Raw genomic sequence first — 24,797 nt, 5'->3', positions numbered from 1 at the left:
GGCGCTGTGGCTCAAGTGGTAGAGCGCTAGCCTTGAGCTGAAGAGCTGAGGGACAGTGCCCAGGCCCAGAGTTTAGGCCCTATGACTGGACCCAAAAAAAAAAATCCTGTCAAACACAGTTTCAATACAAAAAAATGTAACAATGTTTCAAATCAAATAGTATCTCTTTCCTTTTAAAAAATATTACTTTCTTGGGAAGCATATGTCTAAAATTATAACTTAGGTTTCTTTAGGTTTTGTTCAGAAACATTTTGATATAAAATTGTCTTACATCCTATCTGAAAAATATAAGCAGAGTTTTTACCAAATATAGACACGGGGTCATAAACTGAATATAGAAACCGGAAGACAGACTCTGAAACCTAGGAAATACTGACATTGTATTACACTTGGAAGTAAAGAAACAGAAATACATAATGATTTATTACCTTCATATAGGAATGCATAATTAGCTGAAAAAATACACTATCAGAAATAGTAAGATGCTTTATGACAATAAGGGAGGAAGATTTGTGCAATGTTGGAGGGGCTCAGAGAAAGGAACTGAAATGAGAAACAATAATATCACATATTAACTTTGTTCTTCAACAACCACATTTAATGTATCAACTTTGGCTGTTGTTATATGCCTTGGCAATTCAATAAAGTTACTCAAATGGAAAATTGAAAAAATTTTATTGTGATATTTCCAATTTCTCTACTAGTGGAACAGTTTAATAATAAGCCACTGCCAATGCTTTCAGCATTCTCATTAAGATGAGGGAGTTCTCATTTTTATTTCTGTTCCTACTTATCAGCAAGTTTATTTAACAGAACCTATTAAATAGGACACAATTTCAGCTAACCAAGAGTGGTGACATTTTTTGAACAGGAAAATACCTATTGCATAGACAGAATTTCAAAGCTGAAAGGTACTCTCAACAAGTTCACATGACGTATTTCACCTTATAAAATGTGAAAACTAAGGCTCAGTGATGTTTAGTAACCTGTCTTAAAACTATATGGCAAATAATAAAAACAAACAAATCAATCAATCAATAATGGGATGGGGAGAACAGCCAAAGAGGAGTCTTAATTGAGCCTCATCACAAGGATTTTCAAGTGGCTCAAATTATATTTATATCCATCCCTAACTGGTCATGGATATGGTCATGATGAATCTGCCCTTAGCTTTTACAGTTTTTAATGTTCTACAAAATATCTGTGTTCACATCAGTCATGTGGAATATTGACTCCTTAATTTGTAAGGCAATATCTTCATAAAACTGTATTAATTCCTTTGTTGATCTTTACAAAGCAAATCCAACTTCTAATCTTGTACCTGACTTTAAACTGTTCATATCATTAATTTATTTCCCTTTTAAATGGCAATTTAGGCATGTTTTTTTTGGCCCAGACTCTACATAAAACATTTATATTAACCATTAACCCTCCTGAGGCAGTGGGCTTGATCAGAGGAGGAACAAATTGGAGCTGAAATACCCAGGGGTAGATCTAACTCTCAGTTCAATCACCAATAAGCCATGTAACCTTGAGCAAATCATCCATCTACTCTGAATCTTTCTTCACTGTGAAATGAAGGAACTCAATTTTCATGACTGTTAAGATCCAAAACTCTGCTTCTAAATTGAACAATTTTAAGCCAACCTTAACAATAATTATTATGCGTGTACCCTAAACTCCCATTTAATGTTCGCCAACATATTTTAGTCCTAGCACTAAGACAAATAAATAAATTTCAATAAAACCTGATATCTTTCTTACTACATTGTGAACTCAATAAAAGGTTAACTCATTTTTATAGGCTTGATGCCTGGCAGAGTTGACAACCTATAAATGTTTGATATATACATGGATGGATGGATGGATCATTGCCTTGCATGATAGTAAGAAGAGTTTTAAGTGTATGAGTTTACATTGTCTCTTAACTAGCCCAGAGATTATTATCCTGAAATTCATCAAAAAAGCTAGCATTTATTTGTAATTTTTGCCGTGTATGCCATAATGAACTTCACAGTACATCTTTCCTACTAAGTTTCCTGCCTAATTTTATACTCTTAACAGATGTGATCTCCTGTCCTCTTAAACTGAAGGAATCTAAAATGCTAGCCAAATAAAAGAAATGATATATTTTCATAAGATAACTTTTTAATTTTTATTTTTTTAAAGTTTTTATTGTAAAGGTGATGTACAAAGGGGTTGCTGTTACATAAGTCAGGTATTGAGTACATTTCTTTTTTAACAATGTCACCTCTCCTCATTTTCTCCCATTTTTTCCTTCCTGACCCCCAAATTGTACAGTTCATTTCCCAATGTAGTGTCTAGTACAAAGCAAAAAAATTTGAGGAGTTGTGAAGGTTCAGACAGGGCCTTACTATATAACCCTAAACTCACAAAGTAACAAGGTGATCTTAAAGCTCACAATCCTCCTACCTCAACATTCCTACCTCATTACAAATGAAATGTTTCAGACACAATGGCTTGACACAAAGTATCTGTAATGATTAATTCTTGACTTCATATCATTTTACCCTTTATTAAACTCAGAATTCCTCCATGGAAGGCTCACTTATCCCTGGTAGCTTTATTTTTCTTCATCGACAGTCAGGTCATCATTAATGTATCAAATAGGATCTCACTGAGAAAGAGCACAATGAGTCCTTCACACTTCCATGGAGATGGCAAACACCAGTGGTAGCAAAATTGTATTGTCATGGTTTCAGTTAATATAAAATGTAGCGGTGTGCCAGGGTGTAAACCCCTGTTTTCACTGTATTTGATTCCCGTGCCCCGCATATTGTATATGCATTTTTCTGATTTGGGGAAAGGAAGGAAATAACAAAATGCTGAAATAAAGATACAGGTTGACCCATTGTAACAATGAGATGTACAAGACACTATGTTGAAAATGAACTTTACAACTTGGAATGGAGGGAGGAGTTGGGGAGGTGGAGAGGGAAGGGATGATAGGGGAAAAACAATGGAGGGGGTAACAATGCTCAAGAGGAAATGTACTCATTACCTTACTCATGTAACTGTGACCCCTCTGTACAGTATCTTTACAATAAAAATATATATTAAAAAATGAAACAGTGTGGCATGAAGGGTTTCCCTGCCTGGATGCAAATTATCTCTGTGTTGCTTCAATAGTTTCTTTGTCAAATGTTAATAGTCCATTACTCTGCCTGATACAGAAGGAAACCAGAATATTGACTCCCAGTGGGATGTCTTGCTCTCTTTGGGCTTATTATGATGCAATTCCAGGATATATTTGCTTTAGGAAGATGCCTGTTTATTCTAGACATGTCCATTTTCCTGATTGGAGGATGATTTCCTCACATGCAGTGTTCTTCTTGGGCAATAAAAGTTTCTTGATTGCTATTTTGCAACTTTCACATACTCATAATTGTGATCAGCATAAACAATCTATATTAACACATACATAATGTTAATATTTTACAACTCACTTTTTAAGTAGTCATCACAATTCTAATTATGCTATTAATCCATTGTAATTATACTCATTATTACAAATATGATTTGTTCATGGGGATCTTCATTATTACAAGCATTATTTTATATTACTGTTATAAATGCTGCCAATAAACCATAGTTGTTAAAAGCATCCTTAATGTAGTTACCATTTCTTCCATCATGTCCCATATAATCAGCAGGAATATGTTTATGTGTATATAATCAGCAAAGGAACTAAACAATTATTGATGCCTGAAGCTTGCTGTCATGTTAATAAAATAATAGCTGAAGTTTATTACACACTTCCCTATGACTGTGTCAGCACCAAATGCTGTAGATAGTTATGTGATTTATAATGTACATAATGATGTTATGAGAGGGCTGGGAAGATGGCTCAGCGGTAGAGCGCTTGCCTTGCATGCATGTGGCCCTGGGTTCGATTCCTCAGCACCACATAAGCAAAAAGAAAAAAGCCGGAAGTGGCGCTGTGGCTCAAGTGGTAGAGCGCTAGCCTTGAGCTGAAGAGCTGAGGGACAGCGCCCAGGCCCAGAGTTCAGGCCCCACGACCGGACCCCCCCCAAAAAATGATGCTATGAGATACAATCTTTAATTATCCCCATTTTGCAGATAGGAAAAGCAAGGCTTAGATAAAATAATTATACAAATGTTTAGAGTTAAAAGTTGAGAGGGGTAGAAATAGAGCCTAGAAAGCAGTTTCGTTTTGTCTTATAGCCACACTTTTTATACCTGAGTATTTAGTTCTCCAAACTTATTTGCATATCATTGTGTATGTGATTTTGTGTGTGGGGGGGTGCGTGTGCTTGTACTAGGACTTGAATTTGGGGACTATGCCTTGTCCCTTAGCTTTTTCACTCAAGGCTGATGTTCTACCACTTGAGCTTTTTGGTGATTAGTTGAAGATGAGTCTCAGACTTTCCTGTCCAGGCTAGTTTTGAACCACACTCCTCAGAGTCCAGCCTTCTAAGTAACTAGGATTATGGACGTGAGCCACTGATACTTCGTGTTACATAGTATTTTTAAATTTTGTTTCACCAAAAGTATGCCAAGAAAGAGAATGAATTGAAATATCAGCAAGAAGAATTATAAGCTATCAAAAACATAATGAATCATTACAAGTGAGAAATTAGCAAATGGAGTAAATCAATGAAGGAGCATAATGTAAGTACTGTATAATTATCAGCACAGTTTCCTAACTGTGAATTTGCTATTGTTGACTGATTAATCTTAGAGTTAATAACCTTATTCTCTGTGTACCTTAGCAGCTTTTTTTCTTTACTGTTCAAGTTTTAGAGTTTAATTTCTTTTCACAAAGATTAATCAAAGATTTTCCAGATGCCAAAACATAATAAAGCAAAAAATGATTAAAACTGAATCTAACTACAGAGGTTTTGATAGAATCACATTACATCGCATCCATTTGTGAATTGATTTATATAGAAAAGCAAATATATAAAATCTGATATTCATGGTTTCCTTTATTATTATCCATTTGCTGTCATCCAATTAGTCTATACTCATAAGAACTTTATGTACATAGCTATCTTCTCCCTGAAAGAATATAGAAGTCTTTTAGGAAATATGCCTAGCATACTATCTTCATTAGGATAGATTACAAATCAAAATTAGTTATTGGTTTTATTATCTGAAACTAAGACTATATGAAATTTATGAATGTAAATTCTTGCTGCCTTTAAATTTGTTTCATGAAACTATAAAAGTTTAAATATTTATATGGAGAAATAAATGATTCTGTGAAGACATGAGTTTTGCCAAGATAGTCTTTAGAGCAAATCATTGCTCTAAACAAAACCACTGTTATGTTTTATACCAAAAATTATTGAGGTGTTATCACAATCTGACCTGAGAGATATACTCTGCTGAATATGGCCTAACAACTTAGATGTTAGGCTGTTTTATTTATTGTTAATTATAATAATAGTACATTATACCTGAATCACAATACTTAGATGTAAGACAGGCTAAATAATTCTTAGTCTATTTGTATTTTATAAAAATTCAAATGGGCTGAGAACTTGTGGTTCACACTTGCAATTGTAGATGCCCAGTTGTCTGAGAACCAGAAAACAGTTGAAAGCCAGCTTAGGCAGAAAAGTCTGAGACTCTATTTCCAAATAACTGCCAAATTACCCAACTGGAGCCATGGGTCAGGTGGTAGTACGCTGGCCATGAATAAGCAAGCCTTGCAAGAACAATGTCCTGAGCTCAAGCCCAGGGGCAAGAGCCTGCACACACACACACACACACACACACACACACACATACACACACACATACACACACACACACACACACTCCAAATGGACATCTCCATGAAATTCTTCACTTTGAGTTCTGTATTACCAAGTCTTTTGAGGACTAATGTTACCAACACAAAATTCTTTGGTTATTAGGAAAGTTATGCATCTCTTAATCAGTGTTATAGCTTCTTTGGAAAAATGTCTCTTTGGGTCCTTAGTCCACTTTTTCAAGTGAATAAGGATTTTTGTTTTGTTTTTTTTTTTTGCTATTGAGTCATATGTATTTTGGATATTAGCTTATCATATAAATAATTCGCAAATATTTTCCCATTCTGCAGGCTGCTTTTTCATTTCATTCATTATTTCTTTTGCTATGCAGTCGCTTTTCAGTTTCTGTGGTCCCACTTGTTGCATTTTGCTTTTGTTGCCGGACCTTTAGGTATTGTATCCAAAAAAACATTGCCAAGAGCAATGTTAAATTGCTTTTTCCTTGTGGATTCTTCCCAGACTTTTACAGCGTTGAGTCTTTCATTAACTCTTTAATCAATTGCAAGTTGATTTTCTGTATGGCTTAAAATAAGAGTCCAGTTTTACTTTTTCTGCAGGTAGCTATTCCGTTTTCCCAACACCATTTCCTTAGTTTATTAGTTTGCCTCCCACGTTGGCCATATGTGTGTATGTTTGATTTCTGGGTTCTCTATTTCATTCCATTGGTTGATGTGACTGTTTTAATGTCTGCAACATGTGTTTTGATTATATGCCTTTAAAACATAATTCAAAATGAAGAAATTTGCTGCCTCCTGCTTTGTTCTTTATTTGTAAAATTTCTTTAGCCATTTAGATTTTTTTATGATTCCATAAATTGTGAAAGAGCCTTTTCTACGTCTGTGGAATATACTCTTGCAATTTTGATAAAGATTGTGTTGACTCTACAGATCACTGATAGTTATGTGGACATTTTAATCACATTTATTCTCCCCATCCATGAACATGGACTATCTTTGCATTTATTTGTGTCTTCTTCAGCTTATTTCATAAAGTTATAGTTTTCAGTGCACAGATCTTTTACTTCCTTGATAAACTTATTCATAAGTATTTTATAAGCATTTTATTCTGTTTGATGCTACAGTAAATGGGACTGTTGGGTTTTTTAAATACAGTTCACTTCCTTTTTGATAATTTATCATTAACATATATGATTGATAGTTGCATTTTGATGTTTTACCCTACAACATGAATGAATTTGCTTATTAGTTCTAGGTGTTTAAGGGTTCCATAATTTTCCGTGTAAAATCAGAATTTTATACAGAGACAATTTCACCTCATAGTTTGTTTATTTTTGATTTACCAGTTTGATTGCCTTTTACTTTTCTATGTTGAACAGAACTAAGGAAAATGAGAAGTTCCTTACTTCTGATTCTAGAAGAAAGAAGTCTAGCTTTTCAACTTTGAGTATTATTAACTGTAAATTTGTCATGTATGCTGTTTCTTATACACAGATACATTTCTTCTATACATAATTTTTTAGAGTTTTCAGCCAAGGGATATTGAATCCTGCCAAATACTTTCACTACAATACAAAATTCTATGTCATGTATTCCTTACTTGAAATGAGCTCAAAGTTCCCATTGGAAGACCTAATGTTAGAAAAAATAAGAGAAATGTCAATATAGTAGTTATTTTTCTACCTAATATTAATTCTAAGGATACACTATATAAAATTGTTTTAGTTAAGTACAAAATAGTTAAATATCAATAATATCATAACATTCAGCCCTCTAGCTTGGCTGTAATTTTGTTGGTGGTGGCATTCTTGTTTGAACTCAGAATCCACTCTGTGCTTCCTAAGCAGGCACTCTACCACTTGAGTCATGCTTCCATCCCTTACTGTTATGGATATTCTGAGATAGGATCTCCATTTTTCCCATACCAGGGTAGGCTGTGATCCTCCTATTTGCGCTTCCTGCTGAAGAAAGCTGTATCATGTCTGGGTTTTGTTGTTGTTGTTGTTGTTTAAGATGAACTATGGTGAACTTTTTTTCCCAAATTGACCTTGAATTGTCACATTCACCATCTCTATCTCCCATTTAGGTAGGAATTACAGGTATGAGCCACTGACATTAAGCAGGGACTGATTTTATAATGCAATAGAGTTCTGAGAGAAGTTTTCTTGCCCTCTTGCTCCACTTGCCAAAGTTGAGAGGTTAGACAAAATAGCAAAGTAACATTTTCTGAAGGAAGCTGACAGGCATTATGAAAATATATTCAACTATGTCCCCCTTGCCAAAAGAATCCATTTTATTTTTTTAAGGGGGGGGTCCAGTCGTGGGCCTGAACTCTGGGCCTGGGCGCTGTCCCTCAGCTCTTCAGCTCAAGGCTAGCGCTCTACCTCTTGAGCCACAGCGCCACTTCCGGCTTTTTCCTTTTTGCTTATGTGGAACTAAGGAATCGAACCCAGGGCCTCATACATGCAAGGCAAGCACTCTACCACTGAGCCACCTTCCCTGCCCCAAGAATCCATTTTATTTAAAGCAATCCTTGAGTATCCTTGAGCTACCAATTATCCTTTAGTGGACAATAACTTAATTTCACTGGTCATAAATTTACTTAAGTGTCAAACCCTTTTGAATAATTATGAGCTCTGAGATAAATCCATTGTTAAAAAAACAACCCATTTCAGATAAAGATAGGCATAGCTAATCTATACTAATATGAAGGAGTTTACCACTTGCACACTATATGGAAAACCTCTCTTCTAAATACACTTGGACCATGAGATAAATTCTATTCAATGAATTGTGAGGAGGAAGATGAAAATCAGTTATTAGAGCTTTCTCCACTGCAACAACCCAAAATGTTGCAAAAGAGGTAAGAGAATTAAGTATAGGCTTTCCTAACATGCCTTGTTCCCCATATTGAGAGAATTCATTCTAGGTGTGAGAGCAGCCACATTTTTAAGTACAGAAGTGACATGATTACAATGGCATAAATTTTTAAAGCACAAACAATGTATACCCTCTCATAATGAAGATCAAGAGAAAGGTTAGAAAGATATGAATACATTAGGGAAGAAGGCCAAAGTACACAGAGCCTAAAAGCATACAAATTTTTCTGCCCTCAGTAATTATTCTATCCAGGAAATAATGGAATACTTGGGAGAAGAAGGCAAGATCTTAACTTAATGGTACTTGATATTTATAGGTATCATCACTTCAGGCTTGGAATATCCTCCCAAGGTCAAATATTCACTCTAATGTTAAAGTTTCAGAATTTCAGGAAACCTGTGCAATAAATCCCAGGCTCCACAGTTTCTACTTACAAAGCATATTATAGTGGAAATAAATACTTTCACAGCATAAAATAATATATTGTGCACGATGTGCACTGTATATTCAGAAAGCAGAAGAGACAGAATCTTTATAATCAAAGTCTTGTCCTCTTTTATGGAAGGAAAAAAAAGATGGCACCCACATGTACAAAAATCCATCCAGGCAATCTTTTAATGGAGAAACAATTTTTTCTATCCCGTGTTTTCTTTTGTAATAAAAACCAGAAGCACAGTACTGTAAAAACACAAATCTTTCTAACTTTGAGACTTTGTTAATATGAAAATAAAATCAATCTTTTGCACAATACATGAGAATTTAGTTAGAGAATTTACAAGCCACCTTTGCAGAATCTATAAATACATTTCCAGATTCCTTTTGGCAATAGTTCATTCAACTGCAGCTGCCAAGATTGAGGGCGGGGGAGGGGGGAGAGAGAGAGGGGGGAGAGAAGTATCAACATTAAAGATATAAAACTATAGCCAAATATCAACAGTGTTCCTTCTCTACTTCATGTCATGAAATCTGATATTTACTATCTTACCAGGAATATTATAAGAAATGTAAGTAACAAGATTACACTCTGGAATCTAGAGCCAGAAATATACATGCAAAGGGAAAACACAGGCACTAAGGTAACTTCTAGAAGAAGTATGAGTGTCCAAGAAGTAACAAAGAAAAATAATCAGTATATTTTAACAACTAAATTGCAGGGTGACTTCATGCCCCTGGGAAGAAGAAAATCTTTATTTTCTCATAAAAGAATAAAGAACACACACATTTCAAGAACCATAAAAGCTGTAACTACAGAAAGGCCATCTGGACAACTAGATTATCTCTACCATACACTCCTCACAATTTTATTTGGTCTTATTTTAAGAACCTCAGGAAATTAGGTTTCCATTCCTCTCTTTGAAATTTTTCTACCATACCATTAAATATTATTGCTAAGTAGTAACCAATAAAGCCCATCAACTAGTTTAAATTATCTGTCCATATCTTTGGTATTTTTATTACCTCTTTTTTCATTTCTTACAAAAAATAATATTTTAGAAGGTTTAAGTTCTGATTGTGAAAACAGTAGATGACAGTGCTTTAGGTTGCTGTTAATTTCTGAAAATCCTGAGGAGAAATATAGAATAATCTATGAGGTCTTCTTTCAGTTTCATTAAACTGATCATTAGTGATCATGTAACAATTAGTGGTACTGTGACAATTGGTGGTACTGGGTACTTTTGGGGATTATCTTGTAGTCTGTTTTAGATGGCTAGCACTAACATAACAAAATGCCCTAGACTGGGTTCCTTTTGTGACACAAATTTGTTTCTCGCACTTGACTCTTGTGAGAGCTCCCACTTGGCTTGCCAAAGGCTGCTTTCTTACTCTCTGCTCACAAAACTCCCTCATTGCATGCAGTGGACAAAGCAAGAGAGTTCCTTTCTAGTGTCACTTCTTATGAGATCATTAATGCTATCAGATTAAGACCCTCTTTTATGACCTTATTTAACTTTTATTACAGCCATAAAGGTCCTGTCTACAAATACAGTCTCACTTATGGGTTAGTACTTGACATAGGAATAGGAGGGGAGAAGAGATACACAATCATTCAGTCTGCAACATAGTTTATATCCCTCAGCAATTTAGCAACCAGGTATCCGAGTACATTCTCTGTAACTAGCCCATGTTCAACTTGCTACTCTCATTCTAGAGATGCACAGAAGGTAGTGACTGTGTGTATAGGTGCGTACTCATGCATTTGTGAGCACAAGAACTTGTTTGATATGAGGATTGAAACCATAGCAGAAATATCAAAGAGGCCTTGGCAAGGTGTTGAAAGGTGACAAGCACATAAGGCCTTAGAGGCCATGGTTAAGTTTGTATTGTATTTGAGAACAGTGGGAGTCACTGAGTACCAAAGAAAGTTGACACCAGTTAATACCCACATTTTCAAAGGGTGGCTCTAAATGCTGTATAGGTAACAGATTGGTGGGGTGAGATTCAGAAGAGAAAAACAGACACCAGTGGGGAAGGGTGTGATAGTGTTGGCGGTTAGATTTGAGACATCTTAAGATGGAGTCATCAGGATTTCCTAATGGATTGGACATGGGCTCCCCAAGGAACAATTGCAACCATAGAAAACATTTTCAGGCTTGAAATAATTCTAGGGTTCAAATCAGAAGAGGAATCCCAAAGTCAAGCCCCTTGGAATGTGACCTTTCCTTAGTACTTTATAGTTCTGTGCGCAGGCAACTTTTCAGATGCCATTAATTAATCTTGCACTTGTCAAATTTGTCTCAAACGTGTGCCTCTGGGAGGTAGGTCATAGACCTACTTAGTCTGTGACACCGGAAGTTGCTCTCCTATACCCTCGGTGTGTTTACTTACTATGTTTTGTTTGTTTGTTTTGTTTTTTTGCCAACAGGGTTTCATGATGATCTGAAAATCCTAACCACATTACATACATAATCTACTTAATAATTCTTAGAAACAAGTTACTGCTGCTTAAAAAAAAATAATAGATGCCAGTGGTATCTAGCAAGCTCAAGGGAAAAAAAAAGTAAGATGGGAAAACCCTGCTTACAGATAATTTTCAGGTCTTTGGTGAAGTGCCTCTCTGGTAGTTTTATACCAGCTGTTAAAAGCTCTTCAAATTGATCCTGCTGCATCTTATTTTCACCCCTCTTTCATCTCACTGGAGAAGGGGGGGGGGAGTATAGAAAGACTGAAAGTTCTGGAAATAAGGAGGCATGTGATTACTGTCAACCTAGAGCATCCAGATCACTAGAAAGAAACTTCTTGAGTTATTCAGAAGTGCCCGTCCACATCTTGGTGAATAGTGAAAAGGTATCAATGCACTCGTTCGGCTCTAACGTCAATTGTTAAAACACAGTGAAGTTCCGGACACCCATCCCCTGCTCTGCCGACTAAAGCACGCGCAGCAGGCTGCGGTGTCCACGAGAGTCTCCATGTAAAGAACACGAGCCCCGTGCGGTCTGTGATGTCAGCAGAACCTGCAGATGGCCCCTCCACCTTCCACCTCCGGACCAGAGACCCGCCCGACCCCTGACTCCGCCCGAAACTTTCCCCATACTTAGTCTGCGCTCCTGGAAGGAGCTGTGGGGTCCAGCCTGGCGCCCCCTCCCAGAGGTGGGTGGTGAGGATAGGAAGTGGGGGGGAGCCGGAAGGGGGTGCTGTGTGGAGGTGACCCCCAGACCCGCGCCGGGATGGGCGGGTCACGGGCACCTGACCGACTGCAGCCGGGTTCCACCCGTGACTGGGCGCCCGGAAAGAGACCCGGGACGAGATCGGGGAGGACCGGGAGTCGGCCCAGGGCTCCCCGGGACCGGGCTCCGGGCCCCGCCCTGATGACTGTCCCCGCGGGCGGCGAGGATGGGGTGGGGACCCGGAACCCCCTCCCCGCGCGGGAGGGAAGAGGCAAAGCGGGGAGCCGCGGGGAGCCAGGGTGAGAGGAGAGGGCGTCGGCCTGGCGGGGCCCGTCCTCCCCCGTCCTGCCACGCCCCCTCGGCCGGGGGGGGGGAAGGACACCCCCATCCCCACCCCATCCTCCAACCTCTCCCCCACCCCACCCCCTCCCCCATCCCCACCCCGTTGCGCAAAGGCGCTGCGCCAGGCTAAGCCACCCCAGCCCGACCTGGAGCGGCCACCTGCGTGTCTCCACGTCGCCAGGTAGCGCGGGGCGGGGCGGGGCGGGGCTCCGCCGGGGTGGGCGTGGCCATGGGGTCTCTGCCCACCCTCTTCCTAGCCTACGGGACCGTAGGGCTGACCGCACGCCTTCGCACCCTAAAAAGAGAGGGTGACCTGGTTTCCTCCTGCTGACCTCCACAGCTCTCCAGCTGGGCTGACAGCCCGGGGCCGCCGGGGGTGGGCTGGGGCGGGGAGCTTGTTTCCAGACCCCCCCTTCCACCTTAGGACCCCCGCCCTCCTGCCTACCGCCCTCCCCCTCCCCGCAACACTAAGACGCGCTCCCACCCACGCGCACAGCCCGCAGGGGGTGGCGGGCGCCCCGCAGGGATTAGAGGGATAAAGTCACTGGCAGACCGAAGGGATCAGAACCTGGGCAGATTGCGTCCCCCACCAGGCCCTTCGGAAAGGAGGTTCGGCGTCTGCGGCCAGGCGCGTCGGGCCTCAGGTGATGCGGGGTTGATTTTGTCTGGGTTTGTCACTTTGGGAAGCCTCGGGCTGTGTGAAGGTTTGGGTCAAGGGTTTGACTTTGATTCATTGCAGCTTTCGGTGCCCTGCTCTCTCTCTCTCTCTCTCTCTCTCTCTCATTTACAAGAAAAAGTTTGAAGTGGTATTTAAGGGAACTTGCGTTTTTTGTGTGTTTTTTTTTAACTTGTGAGTTTTCAAAAACAAAAACCAGAAAATACGAACTCTCTAGTTTAAATTAGGTGTTCCTTGTACAAAAGACAAAAATACTGGCATGCATTTTAAAATAGGTAATGACCACCCCCTGGCATCATTAAATGATGAGTCCAGAAAGTGTGACTTTGTTAGGATTTAAGAGCTCAAGCTAGCTGCACGGTTGTAGGAAAGTTAACTACTTCCTAATAAGTTCTGTGTTTGTGTTGAGAAACCTGTCACTTCACCCTGCATTGGTGAGGTCTCCCTTGACATTACTAGATTACATGGGACAGAATCTAGTATATTGCTTTTTTATTACTGATTTTTTCAGATGTGCGTAATCTCCCTTTGCAGGCCTCTGACCTTAGTCTGTGATGAGAAGAAAAAAGTAGGTATATTTGGGAGCCAGGAGAAATGAGGTAAAATTTCTCCCCCATTAAAATATTCACATGTTGGCAATTTGAAACCCAAAGCATTGGTTACCACCTGTCAGACTCACTCTGAAGGAAAGGGATTAACTAATAAAAGATTTGTAAAATGCTCCCTGAATCTAAAATTCCATAAATATGCTAAATAGTAATAATCCACCCATTGTTAAATTTATGTTTGCCACTTCTGCCAATGCTTCCAGGATAATTTAGATGCAACTTTCCTGTCAATTAAACAATGAGTTGGAAGACAATAATGAGTCCAATTCACATTCTATGAACGTTGGAAATAAAATTTCTCCCATAAGGCAGCATGGGTAGAGAATCATAAAAGTCAGCTTCATTTCAAAAAGCTATTTATGGAAAGACACTAACCTTATGGCTGGGGGAAAAGGGACCCTGTGAACTTCTGAAACAAAGACATACTCAGTCTTGATTCATGCATGCCTGAACCATAAACAAGCCCTCACATTTGGGGTAAAACTACTGGGAAGACATCAGGTTTGTGGGACAGCCTAATAGGTATCCAATTTAATCCGTGAAATATGTCTCTTGGTATTTTAAAGCCATTCAGTCTGTGGTTGTGTCCATATACAAGGAAGAAAACCTTTCATAGTTACTTGGATGAATTATTCATTCTTCCAGGAGCCTGGGCTTGGTTTCTAAGCATCCTTAATACCAGCTATTATTTTAATATCCTGAGGATAATTGCCTTGTTCCTAGTTGATTGAATGACATGTTAAACATTTTTCTCTTTGCATGTTGTTAACAACGAAGTGTTTACTGGTATCCTAGAGTAAAGCTTGTGTCTTCTATGCTAATTTTGAGTATAAATATTGACAGAAGTCATTCCTTGAGTTTTATATTTCTGTGTTATGAACAATTCTAGATTCCCCACTAGCAGATTAAGCTGGGAACAAAACTGTGAAAGTTGAGGAAGTTTGTCCTTGACCACTTTTAGTGGCCCTTATTTTTCTTATTCCTTCCAGTGGGATAGCTTAGATGTATAACCCCTAACTAAGCCTCAGCTACACTCCTTCCCTGCAGCCCCTTAACCTTTGCCATGCTTTGGACTTCCCATCAGCTTTGCATGGGCAAAGGGCACCAGGTGGGAGATAAAAGAGCTTATGTTTATTGGGCAGTTATGATGTAACAGGCCTTGGGCCACATTACCTCATTAAATCTCAAACACAACACTATGCAGCAGACATTGACCCTACTTTGTCCTAAGGAAAACTGAGGTTCAAAAAGCTCTCATGCTCAAATGAAAACAATTTTTGAGTAAAAGTCCCCAAAGTTGAATCAAGGTAGTCTGGTACTGCCCGGGGGAAAAAATAATAATAATTCTTATCCCACCCTGAAGCATGGGTGAGTTCTCCCATCAATTCCCTGGTGGTTTGGCCTTAGGCCAACCCCTTAAACTTTCTGGGAAACTAGAGAATTTCCTTTCTCTAGTTTTGAATTAAATGATCTCTCAGAGGAAAGGGACTGTTACAGAATTCTAGCTGCCAAGCACATAAGCTAGTCCAACCACCAGATACTGGAACAAGCTCTTCCCTGCCCTGCCCTTTTCTGTACTCTGATCCTTTACCCCCATTTATCATCTTTTCTTCCTTTCTAAGTAAATCTTGCCTCCTCCCAGAGGCTTTCTGGACTTCCTTCCTTCCTGTGTTTCATATTGCAGGCCTTCATGGTCTCCTAGGGCTTATTCCTAATGGAAGCTTTTTACCTCTGTCTTAGCTTACATGTGATTGGCTGAATTATTTTCTCCCATGGTATTCTCCTGCCTTAGAATTTAGATGTCTGACTGTTTTCATTATGGGTTTCTGCAGGGTTCAGCATGGTAATCAATGGCACGTAGTTGTTAATTGATTAAGTGTATTTGAATGAATAATTGTCTCATATAAAAGAAATGTGTGAATGGCCCGTGCTGTCCCTTTCTTGGAAGCATCCTCTATCTTACACTGTTAGAGACAGTGAGCCTAATGTATGAATAGAGAAGCAAGCATAGAAATGGAGATGAGAGGGTGCCCTCAGACAGGCAGGACAACTGGATACACTGCACCATGGCCAATCACAGAAACAGACAGCAGAGCAAACAAAGCCTGGGGTTATAATGGAAATGTAGTTCTAGTATATATTTTATATATGCTATATTTTATTATTATTTTTTGTTTATGTGGTACTGAGGAATTGAACCCAGGACCTCGTGCATGCTAGGCAAGCACTCTACCACTAAGCCACATTTCCAGCCCTATAAATAAATAAATAAATATATGTATATATACATATATATATGTATATATACATATATTTATTTATATGTATATATACATTTATTTATTTATTTATATAAATCTGCTAATGAGGTAAGCCATTGTTTTATTAATGAGAACACATAGACCTGAATAATATAATCCAAGCCTTCTAACTTCTATACCACTGTTCCTTCTACCAAGAGGCCAAAAATCTTAGGGATCATTCAATCACTGAGGGTAGGTAACTTCAGCCAATGACATGCTTTCAGAACCTTCAAAGGGATTGAGGTTGCCCTGAGCAATCCTGGGTAGCAGCATTAGAACATTTTGATGTGGATGAGATTTTTAAAAAAAGATCAAACTAAGGTTTGAACTCAAGCCCTGGCCTTTGCTAAGAGGCACTACTACCGCTGAGCCACAGCTCCAGACTGATTTTTGCTCATTACTTTTGAGATATGGTCTCAGTTCCTGTCTGGGTACACCCTTGTATGTGATCTACCTATGTTAGCCTTCCCAGTAGCCAGGGTAACAGGAATGTGCCACTGCATCCAGCTCTTTGTTGAGAAGTATTGTGAACTTTCTTTATGCCTGGGCTAGCTTGCCTCAAACCATTATCCCAATATTGTCAGCCTGCCGTGTAGTTAGGATTAAAGGCATGAGCCAACCAGCATCCAAGCTGAATGGTCTATTTTAAAGTTTCTTCTGTCCTCTATAAACTCAGATACTATTTTAATGAACCATTAAGCAGCTTACTAATACCAAACATTAGTTTACCACTTCTCTGTAAATGCTTAGAAATTCCATCCAAATGGACATACAGAGCATTTAAATAAGAGACTCAAGATATATTTGGAAGATGATTGATATGTTTCTGAAGCCCATGATGCCAGTGCCTTAACTTAAGAAGAAAAATGGTAACGTTTTTCCTCTAACTTTGAGAGCAATCCTTTCTAGAGTATTGCATCTATAACCAAGCTGCTCTTAAACTATAGAAGATGAAACAATCACCCGGAAGGCTTTTTAAAAACGTAGGTTGCACGGAGCCATTCTACACTGCTCTGAATTAAGAGATCTGAAATTACACCCAGATAATTACATTTTTAACAAGCACCTTTAGTGATCTCTCAATTAAGTGGTCTGATGATATCCCTTTGAGTTCCAGTACCAATTTTGGTATGTTTCTAATTTCCCTAGATTCCTCCTAAGAGGTGTGTGTGTGTGTGTGTGTGTGTGTGTGTGTGTGTGTGTGTGTGTGTGTGTGTGTGTGTGTGTGATGTATAGAAAGTATGGAAAGGTTTCAATGTGCTCGAACCTAGAAATTATTAGACTGAGTTACTGGAAAACAACGAGCATCTATTACCCAGTAATAAGCCTATACCCACACATAACACATGTATATACACATACCTATATGTACACATGTATGCATATGAATACATTTTAATGTATATATTACACATCCAGTAGGTTCAGTATTGCTCCAAATGAAGACTGTTGCACAGTGAGATTTGTTTGTTTGATGCTGGTACTTGGGCTTGCACTCAATGGTTGAAGCACTTGCTTGAATCATTTTCTTTGTCAGGATTGCTACTCTAACACTTGAACCACTCTCTGGCTTTTTGCTAGTTAATTGGAGATAAGATCACACAGATTTGTCTTCTTGGGCTGGCTTTGAACTTTGGCTGCAGCTCTCAGCCTCCTTAGAGTAGCTAGGATTACAAGTGTCCTCCACCAGAATCCTAACTCCCAGTGTTTTTGTTGGATGTACACAAATCAATGATTAGTGATGAGTTAAGTTCTCTGAGGAGATAATGAACCTCTTTGCACCCCTCCGCAAAGTTTATACTCAGCATAGCTAAGAAAGTTGAATCTAAGAAATAATTCAATTTGCAGATCAGGTAAAAGATGTCCACATAAATATGGATTTCAAATGCACAATTCATGGCTTTCGATGTCTCATGTAATAATGTTAATTTGCTAAATGTAGCAAATCTGCTCAGGGAATATTAGCATTTCAATGTCATTAATTTCTAGAACAGGGGAGTAGGGTGCTGAGTAGGTTTTAAGAAGATGGAAAAACTGCTTTTTTTGTTTTTTTATTGTTATTGTAAAGGATGTACAGAGGGGCTACAGTTACATAAGTCAGGCAATGAGTACATTTCTTTTTGAACAGTGTCTCCTCACAAGATGTATAGTTCATTTTCAACATAGTGTCCAGTGAATATCTAGTGAAGTTGTTCACCTTTTGTCCCACCATTTCTGTGCCCCCCTTACCCTCCTCAAAACAGATAAATTTATATACAAGACAAAGGTTACAGAAAAAAACAGCAACAAAGGAAGAAAATTTAAAAAAAACTTTTGTTTCCATTTCTTGAAGTTCATTTTTACAAACATCATTTTATATGATCATAACTATTGTGCCTTTGTGGTCCTCTCCTAAGAATATCTTCCTCTGGTCTCACTGCGTGAATGTCTAGAGATAAACTGAATTTAAAGCAAAAAAACAAAAAACAAATAACAACAACAACAACCCTCTAGACATGTTCCTGACAAAAATGGCCAGTGGCACATTCTGACACAACTCTTGAACTCCTCTGTGAGCTTCAGACTGCTGAACTTGGGACACTGGGCTCCTAACAGAGGAGTGAATAAGCAAAGGCATCTTCTCAGCTGGGAGGTTGGGAGCTAACTTGGAAAAGTGGAAATTGAACTGGGCTTTTAAGAGCCGTAGAATGTAGCTGGATTGTGGGTGGAAGGAGACATCTGAAGCTCTGAGAGGAGGTCTGTTCCCTTAGGCCTGGAGGGTAGGTAGTATTTAGAGCAAAATATGGAGAAATTCATGTGGGCAGATGAAAAAAAAAAAAGAGTCCAGATGGTTGTCAGCCTTAAATTCTAAAAAGTTTAGAATGTCCATGTTAGGCAATCTACACTGTTGTGTCAGTTATGGGAGAGAACAAAGGGAAAGATTATGGGGAAATCATAGGCAGCCCAGCTTAGGTCAGTAAGCGAAGATACCAATTCCTCCTCTATTTAGGAGCCAGGAAGTCTGTGACCTGTAGGCTAATTCTTTGGGTCTCCATCTTATGGTGCTAAATGAGAAAAACAACAGAAGCTATTAAAAGGATCATTGTGAGGATAAAATGAAGTTATACAGTGCTTTGCAGAATGTGTAATATTACCAAAATATTCAATTAATGATATGATATGATATTACTGCCTCTATTGTTATTCAAAAGGGATTCATTTCCAAGCAGCCGCACAAACACTTTCAGAGGAGTAGGAAAAAAATGGGGAAATCACTGTTTGGTTTTTACATTTGGGTATAGTCTTAAAATCTCCTTTTTCCAAATTGAAATTTTATTATCAAACATCAAAAGGAAAAAAAATGAACCCAAACACCAATGTCTCACCCCTATAATCTAGCTCCTGAGGAGGCTGAGATATAAGGATTGAGTTTCAAAGCCAGCCTGGGCAGAAAAATCTGCATAACTCAATCCCCAATTAACCAATACAATGTCAGACTAGAGGTGTGGCTCAAGTGGCAAAGCACTAGTTGTAGAGTAAGATCTCCTGTGATGCCCAGAATTCAAATCCCCAGTATTTGTGCACCAGTAAGGAGAAGGAAGGAGAGGGAAAGGAGAGAAAATGAGAGGGGAGAAGAAAAAAAAGGAGAGAGGAGGGGAGGGGGAAAGAAGGGAAGTGGGAAGGGCAAGAGAAGGAAGAGGAAGAGAAGAGGGAGAGGAGAGGAGGAAATTCACAAAACAACCAGGTATAAATGACAGGTCTGATTGATGCACAGGGCAGGAGATGGTATCTGGGAAAGTCAGACAACTTAAATTCCAAATCCTGCAGGAATTCTTTGTGATTCAAGCCAATCATTCTGCTTCACACAACCATAGACTATCCCTATCTGAAATAGAATGAATGATACTCCCTAACTGAAAGTCTGTGTGCACAGGCTTCTATGAGGTGCAGAGTCAGCATGGCAGAGAATTCTGACTTCAGCGGCAGCAGCAGCATCTAACTGATGCATTATTCCTTTAATATCCTCAGGAATAATTTAATTCAGGAAAGCATCTAATAATGTGGAAGATACAATCTTTAGTCACACTTTGCTTTATTGATTTATACCACAGAGCTATTTAGGACATTTTCTGAGTCATAGTTGTATGATGATCTTATTCTGAAGAAATTTTTAGTTCCAGTTTTCATCCTGGGTTCCTTTCTCAGACACATCCATCTTCTACTTTAGCATGGCTAATCTTGTGCCTTTGTAAAGAGCTTTGAGTTTCAAACTGTGCATGAAAGCATCCAGGACCTAGATTTTACCTGACCCATTCATAAACTAATGATTCAGAACAATACAGAGTTGATCCAAGGTACATGATGTTTTACATATATGGCAGCTGTTTTTTTTTTTTAATTGGGTATGTGGAGAGAAGTTTGGGACACCTTCCATAATGCCTTAAAGAGGGCAGGCTCAAAGAATGAATTTCATGTGTAATAAAAAAATCATGAAAATATTTCAAAAATAAAGTATTGAAAATTCAGTTTGGAAATCTACCATTCATATCTTCTAGATGAGCTGTGTATTACAAATCTATCTCTTCACTATAGTTTTTGAATTATGCATTTCTTCACTCTAGAAATTTCTGTCCTCTAATCACATGTTAGTCAAGGTGTCACCTCCTAGAGAGATCTACCCTGACCATCTAATCTCATTCACTCTTCCATTATTCTCTGTATGATCATTATAAAATATTATCTGTCTTACTATAATATGTGATCGTATTTCCAAATGGTTTTGGTCTACACTTGTTCCTTCTGGACTAGAGATCACAACTGAAGTCTCGTTTCCTCCATCACATCTGTTAAGTACCAGACACTTAGTAAGTAATTCAGCATATATTTGTATCAGTGAGTTGAGTGACTAAAGACCAAGATCTGATACTCTTTCAGGATTATTATATTGCACAGCAGTGATTTTTTTCATCTTTTGGTTCACATTCACCTTTCACAACATTTAAAATTTTAACCCAAAAATCATATACATAGTTTTGAACATATAATTTGAAAGAGTTTATGGAGTTTTGGCTAAGAATCCTAGAGCTACAAGTGTGTGTATGTATTTTTTAAGTCCAATTGTAATACTGAATGAGACATGATAAAAATTAATTTACCATAAATACCAGTGTCTTAATGTTCATTTATTTAGACTAATCAATTATCTGTTGCAGCTTTCCATAGGAGAAAAAGGAGTATCTATAAATGTTATATATTTTATTTGTATGCTGAAAAGGATTTAAAGCTTACAGAGAAAGCTAATAAAAATACATACTGTATAGCAATATAAAATATATTCCAAATAGGTAAGAAAAAAGAGTGTAAAAAAATAAGGCTCCCAACAAAATATAGGGCCAAGAGAAATTCATACTCAAAATTTATGCCATGAAATTCAATACCCTTGCTAGAAGATAGTAGCAAATTTTATTCTCAGTTCTTAGCAACTAATGCAAAGGAGAAAAAAAATCACTTATGCCTTGCAGAGGGTCATATTTTATAAATACTTGTGCATGAATATATGTATATGTAATTTAATAGAAAAAATATTTCATAAAAGAAGGAAGCATGAGTATAGTAAAAAGGAATAGGGAGATAATACTTCTAACATTTTGCTTGGGGCAAATAAGCCATTAAAATTAAAAAAAACAAGATTATAACTAAAGCTTTATAAATTACAGTAATTTTTTTCTGTAGTAGATATCTGGAAAAAGTCTTCCATCAGTCATGGGGCCAGGAATCAAAAACAACAGCTCTTCTTACAGTCATTCTTTTTTCCCAGTAAGGGCAATTCCATTCAAACACGCATCCTTTCACTGTTCCACACTACTTAATAAAATATTTGGAGTTCTCACTCTTCTTTTAAAGGGACATGCACCTAAGACATGGATTATTGCAATTTATAAGTTCAGCTAACCTTAGTTCCCTGAAATAGAAACTCATTGGAGACTTCCAAACCTTCCCTTTCTCAGGGAGCAAATACAATAACTAGTCTCTCAGAACATTATGTTGATTGACAGCATTCTCCAAGGGGCTTATAAATGGATCACATTGACAGCTTTATTTGTCATTCTTAAGTGGAATGTGTTTCTCTCCCCCCACCCTCCTTTGTGTTAAATCGAGATCAGATGGAATTTCTTATTTCAACATGGAATGTTGTTACTCTCATCATTGCAAAAATGCATTCATAGTGAATACTATTCTAATTTGCAAAAATTGTCTTTCATGAACTGGGGACTTGGGCGATTCTGTATTCGAAATGGAGCAGAGGGAAAACAACTTATGCAACAGTTTAGTTTTGCCTACTTATTTGAGATCCTGATATAGTTGTTAGAATTCTGTCACCATATGGAAGGTGAGACAGTTATATAGCATTTGATGGCATGCATTCTAAATCCTAAGATATAAAAAGGCATCCACAGCAGAATATTCACAATCCAGACACTAAACATATTTTTAAAACTCTTTGCTTCTTTGTCTCCTCATCAGATTTCTGGGCCCAGTCTTTTCTTTTTCCCTTTGCAAGAGACCTTGTTCCATAGAAGCAGTGGCAAAAACTTAGGAAATACTAGTTTTGTTTCTTAACATATCTCGTATATAATCAAAAAAGTTGTTTCTGTCCAGGAGAAATTGTTATTAAAAAATCTCTATCACTGGCTGGGGGCATGGGTCAGTTGGTAGAGCATCTGCCTAACAAGCACAAAGCCCTGAGTTCAAAACTCATGACCACAAGAAAGAGACAAATTTCCTATCATTCCTATCCATTCACTACCACCTATGACAAAATAAGAATGGAAAGAAGCTCTCTTTTTTTAATTTCTTAAGTCCATCCATAGCTTTTGTTCATGTGACTAATCTCAGCACTGTGCGGTCTTCAGGATTTTTAAACCTTAGGCTATGAGTAAATTTTTCTCACTGAACATTTATAACTGTGTTTATTTTCATACCCACTACAAAAATAAAAATAAAACCTGTTTATTTTCATACACTGTATTTTCAGTAAAATTATTTCTTTTTTGATCAACTATTATGTGCTAGACACTGTAAGAATGCCAGGAATTACATTAGATGTGCTCTTCCTTGATCTGGCTTATGGTCTAGTGGTTATTTTCAGGATAGCCATATTGCCCATGCTCTTCTCCTGATAGAGTATTTTTCCCATGCATCATGCCCTCTTCCTTTACTCCTGGCCTAGTGGACTTGTTTCATTCGGATTTCATGTTATGGACTCTTATTCCGTCTTGTGTGGCTCTTCGAATTGTTTTTATTTCACAGTGTGTCCTTTTACTTTCTGTCATCTGTTTTCTCTACTAGATTACAGGCCAGAAAAAAAGGTGTGCTTATTGTGAAGGTAGAGTCTTGTTTTATGCTACCAGTCTGGATTGCAATCCTCCTTCTTTCATTTCCTGTGTGGCTGAGGATAGCAGATATGTGTCACTATGCCTAGACATGGGGCTTCCTCTGTATCTGGTTTGTGCCACCAGGCCCAGGCATTAGTTGAGATGGAGTCCCATGAACTTTTCTTCCTGGACTGGCCTTTAACAGTGATCCTCTGATCTCTGCCTCCTAAGAAGCTAGAATTATAGGCTTGATCCACTACACACCCAGCATTAAAGCCATTTTTAATCTACATCAAGGAACATGATTTTTTTTAAATCTTAGAGCCAGTGAGGAAATTGGGATTTTGCTTATATTTTTGCTTCTGGTTTTGTTTAATAGGAAAACTTTAGTGAGTTATATTCATTTTATATTTTGAAAAACTATTTCTAACTTGAAACTGGTAAGGGTCAAAATTCATGTAGACCAGATGAATATTTTCAGTAGAGTAAGCAGTAGATCCAAAAGAGGAAGGATGTGGAGTCTGTGATTTGGGAAATGTGAACAGATTCAAAAGATATGTAGGAAATAAAAGTGACAGACTGTCTTCTAAAGTATTAAGATGGAAATCATCAAGAGAACATGAGAGGCACAGCATGCTTACACAGACTGATGCTAAGCTCCGGTTTAGACATACTGAGTTTAAGCTTGAGATATCCCTGGCCCTCCTAGGGATTATGGCTGCAGAGATTGTCAAAGAGTACTGGGGTTTGGACATGAACCTGTGGCTCCTTTTGCCATTCATCAGTCTGGATACGGATTGATTGCTTATAGGAAGTAGGTGGTTTAAAAAAAAAAAGAACAGTAAAACCAAATGTTTCAGGAAATCAAACCTGTAACAGTCCAGCAGTAAAGGGTCACTCCATTGAGGAGGAAAGAAGGAATGGAGAAGAAGGAGAACAGGAGACTCCTGGGTCATGATGGAGCAAGAGAGTAAGGATTGAAGGAAGGTAGGTATGGTTATGCATGCTCAAGGAAGAAATTAGAAACACTGGATTCTGCTGGACATGGTAGTGCATAGTGGAATCTCAGCACTAGACGGCAGCAGGCAGAAGGATTTTTGAGTTCCACACCAGTCTGAGCTACACAGCATGAGGCCATCTCAAAAAATGATCCAACCATAACAACAAAAAGAGTGGTTTGTACCAGCTGAGAAACTTGGCTAGGGATTGTTTTGGTTTGTTTGGTTGATTGTTTGTTGCTTTTGTTTCTTTTTTTTAAGTAAAGATGGTG

At 38.2% G+C, this 24,797-nt stretch overlaps 1 protein-coding gene across 2 annotated transcripts in view; it reads left to right on the top strand.

Moving 5' to 3' along the window:
- Window positions 1-12,186: 12,186 nt before the first annotated feature.
- The window catches only part of Rhobtb1 (Rho-related BTB domain containing 1), a 136,788-nt gene continuing 124,177 nt past the window's right edge, over window positions 12,187-24,797 (top strand). For both annotated transcript variants that reach the window (XM_013017238.1, XM_013017239.1), the window contains exon 1: window positions 12,187-12,226. The gene's annotated coding sequence lies outside the window, so the exon portion shown is untranslated. The remainder of the gene's footprint in view (window positions 12,227-24,797) is intronic.

This window comes from Dipodomys ordii, unplaced genomic scaffold (assembly GCF_000151885.1).
Source record: "Dipodomys ordii isolate 6190 unplaced genomic scaffold, Dord_2.0 Scaffold34, whole genome shotgun sequence".
NCBI lineage: Eukaryota > Metazoa > Chordata > Mammalia > Rodentia > Heteromyidae > Dipodomys > Dipodomys ordii.
Note: the sequence above shows the minus strand (reverse complement) of the source record. Positions and strands in the feature narration are given on the sequence as shown.